Source organism: Eschrichtius robustus, chromosome 3 (assembly GCF_028021215.1).
Source record: "Eschrichtius robustus isolate mEscRob2 chromosome 3, mEscRob2.pri, whole genome shotgun sequence".
NCBI lineage: Eukaryota > Metazoa > Chordata > Mammalia > Artiodactyla > Eschrichtiidae > Eschrichtius > Eschrichtius robustus.
In genome coordinates, this window is record NC_090826.1 from 79,593,390 (window position 1) to 79,597,790 (window position 4,401).

Consider the following 4,401-nt stretch of genomic DNA (forward strand, 5'->3'; position numbering starts at 1 on the left):
AGATCTATTATGTATGAATGAGAAGAGTCTATTCTCTTCTCGGTGTGTGGAGGATTTGTGCATGTAACCCCCCATTAGTGTTAATGGCAGATCTATGCATAATTTCCGTAACTTCCAGAATCCAGGGCACCTAACTAAGCCACATGCAATTACTTACACACACAATGACAGGGAGCCTAAACTGGGGCTGAGGAAACTGGATTCAGAGGCTGGATTTCAAGTTCTCACACTTTGGCAGTCTGTGTTCAAAAAAGAAGGATACAAAGGATGTATATAGAAGAGGTTTGCTTATTTTAAAACACCTATAATACATTCCATGGCTTCAGTTTGTTAAGATAGCTCTCTGCCCTACAAGACTAAACTGGTGGAAGTCAGGGACTGCATAGTTCTGTAGGGTGCCTGGCTCAGAGAAGGTGCGTGGTTTTTTGTTTGTTTGTTTTGTTTTATTTTAAATGAATGAACAAAATAGGTCGTTTGTTAATAGGTTTGATGATTCTGTGGGTTTTGTTTCTGGCATTCTCTATTTTGCGGTTGGAGGCCATTAGCTACTACTAGGGAACATGTTTCCTAGATGTCAGGAACCTTACTGCAGTGTTACAGTGAATCCTCTAACAACCTTATTATTTCAATTTAGAGATGAGGGAACTAAAGTTTGGAGAGCATAAATTACTTGTCTGAAGTTTCACGGTCAGTGAGATTTAGAACTAGAGCTTGAACTTGGGTCTTTCGACTACAAAGTTCATGTTCTTTCTAACAACAGCTGCCCACTTCTCTGTTACATGAACCCATCCCCTCTTTTTTGACATACTTTCCCTCCCCCTAAAACAGTTAGCAATCCTACCCACACCCACTCATTTATACCCACACCTATGCTGATCTAAGTATAAGAACCTACATTTATGATCAGGTAAAGATACCCCACTCTTTGTCACATCTTATTTTAATAGGAAAACAAATTCCAGCAAGGGAATAGTACCAGCTTACAAAAAGGTACAGAACAGGTCACACAGAGCCTCGGTGGCATCAAATCTCACAGACCCGGATGCCCCCCAACTCATTCCTTAGTTTTCTAAACTACATAACAAATGTGAATTCTGTTGGAAGAACAAGAAAAAGTCATTGTGAATAGAGTAAAAAAAAAAAACGAAAAAAGTGATTTAAGAGCCATGGTTTCTTGTTCTTGGACATAAGCTACAGCTATCATTGGCACACTAAAAGTATACTTCCCTCCATTCACTGAATGACCTTCTAATTCCACAGACATGGGTATATCAAATTCTTCTGTGGCATAATTGTCACCTTAATTTTTTGCTTGGCCAAAATTGGTGTTTACCTTACGATTTCAAGAGCAAAGGGCTTTTTGAGGCAATTTGAGTAACTGGACATAAACTTTGCCTGATAGTTTGCCATTTTCATAGTTCACATGCTAAAATTCTTGAATATATTAATTGAAATACAATTCTATAATAAATTATTAATAATTAGTATAATTAATAGACATGAACGTTTGGTTTGTCCTCATTGACAAATTACAACCCACTACACTTGGTACTCTCTGCACATGTGGCACAGAATTATAACACTAATGGTCCATCGAAGAAGTCCTGCCACTGTATGATAATTCACAGTGGTTGTGTCTCCAGGAGTTCAAATCACCCAAGCTTTTCCTACTCTGCTAATGGATTCTGTTCTACATAGTGCAGAAGCTCAAACCTTTAGCCAGAACTCAGATGAGGTACTTGAAAACACTTGATAAATTATGAAATATTCAAAGGATAGGGATAATCTGTCATCATGAAATAATTAGAACACATCAGAAAGGAAAGGTGGAACTTACTGCTTTTTATTTTAGTACGAATTGCTTCTGATTTTTTTCAGGGCATATTGGGTTTCATAGTTGTTATCGGATCCAAAGCTATGTGATTCCAAATACCTTGTCAAGTTCAAGTCCAGTATTTTGGTTTTATATGTGTTCATTGTCGTGAGGATTATAGCTTTTTCTTTAACATTTTTTGTGGCTTTTTGAGCCCAACCTTGAGTCTCTAAAATTATGATTTAAAAATGATTTAATTTCAGAAATTCATGGCCTTGGGTAAATTTGATAACTAATTTATAAACTAGTTATGTAAAAATACACAAAACCTAGTGATAATGAAGAACTGTTAAGCTAGTAGAACTATCCATGATAAGTGAGAGATTTCCTGGTAGTTAGTAAAGCACATTTGTTTGTATCTTACTTTACTAGGAGGATGTATTTTGGATGAGGAAATACAAAATAATATTTAGAGACTGAGGAATAAGAAGGGAATATTTCATTTATAGATATGGAAGGTAAAGGGAGTATGAGAATAAGTTTCTTTGGAAACAAGTACTTTTTTTCTCCAGAAACTTTCTTTTGATGCTCAGTTGTGCTATATACACAGAATCTTACATAATACCAGAGACTTTAAAAAATACAAAAACTTTACATTTTCTACTATCTACCCCCACTTCCCTTCTCTTTCTTTAATTTCTGCCTGTGTGAGATTGTTCTGGGTAGCCTAGGAGGGGAACGGAGGCACTGGAGGATAAACAATCCCTGTGATAGCTGTCCTGAGATAGTTTTAGAGATTTGCCTGTCAGCTGCAGGAAAGCACCTGAGCTGTGACCCATCAAAGCCAGTCCCTCTGGCAGGAGATTTGCTGACAATCTTGCCTTCATGGTTCCATGATTGAATGATTAATGAATAGATACATGTCATGCAAAGCAATTCAAAGCTGCGAGATAATCACTTAGGTAAAATTAGGATTTTATTTGACAGTATAGGAAGAATTAGAGTGAGAGCGAGAACAAGAGAGAGAGTGCCATTCTTTTCTCTGGAGAACCAGTTGGTCAGTTTACTAATTTACATCAAGAATGGTGTTAATTATCTTGCTATGGAAGAGAAGCTACTACTTACTGTTGGTGTATTCATCATAATGTGTGAAAAGAATCCGGACTGTTGTAGGAAGAAAAAGGAAAGCCTATATACTGGAATGTGGCTCTCTGTAAACCAAAGCTTCTCAGGCAGTAAAGGATGCTTCTTAGAATGTCTGACACTATCAGCCAATATGCATACATATGTGTGTGGAGATAAATGTTTGCTTAGGGGTGGCTGGCTCAGTCAGTGGACATTTGGACATATATATTGTGAAGGGCGAGGAAAGAGTCTGTGAAACACTAGAAATAAGGAAGAATGGAGACAACCATGTTGAGGCTTTTTGTTTGTCTGAGTCTCTGATCTAGTGAGCAGAAAAATAGCCCCTTCTCCTCAAATACCTTGCTATCTTTGTGTTTCTACACCGACATGTTTGGAAGCTTCTTAATGTATCATGGTATTAGTTGGGCTACAGTCTTTTGCTACAACTTACTGTGTGCTGAATCATGATTGGTTGGGAAAGAAGTCGACATGATGTCATATGTAGTGAGAAGGGGAGGTATCAGTCTAAGTACAGTCAAGGAAAGTAAAGACTGCCTCTTGTTTAGTGATGAAAAATTTTCCATATCCTTAATGATTTTCTGTTTACTTCTGTCAATTGCTGACAAAGGAGTGTCAAATTCTCCAACTGTAATTATGGATTTGTCTATTTCTCCTCTCAGTTCTCTCACTTTTGCTTCATGTATTTTGAAGCTCTGTTATTAAGTGCCTACACTTTTGGATTGTTTTGGCTTCTTGATGACATCTTCTTTATTCCTTCATCTGTTAATGAACACTTAGATTGTTTCCATATCTTGGCTATTGTAAATAAGGTTGCAATGAATATAAGGGTGCATGTATCTTTTTGAATTAATGTTTTCATGTTCTTCAGATAAATACCCAGAAGTGGAATAACTGGGTCATATGGTAGTTCTATTCTTAATTTTTGAGGAATCTCTATACTGTTTTCCATAGTGGCTGCACCAATTTACATTTCCACTTAAAGTGTGGGAGAGTTCCCTTTTCTTCACATCTTCTCCAACATTTGTTATTCCTTGTCTTTTTGGTAAAAGCGATTCTAACAGTTGTGAGGTGACATCTCATTGTGGTTTTGATTTGCATTTCCCTGATAATCAGTGATGTCAAAAATCTTTTCATGTGCCTGTTGGCCATCTGTACATATTCTTTGGAGAAATGGCTATTCAGATCCTCTGCCCAATTTTTATTAGTCTGTTTGGTTTATCTTGTTGTTGAGTTGTATGAGTTCTTTATATATTTTTGGATATTAATTGTTTCCCTTGCCTTAGGAAACATATCTAGAAAGATATTGCTAAAACTCATGTCAAAGAGCATACTACCTATGTTTCCTTCTAGTTTTGTGGCTTCAGGTCTTATATTCAAGTCTTCAGTCTATTTGGAGTTAATTTTTGTGCATGGTGTAAGATAGTGGTCTAGTTCATTCTTTT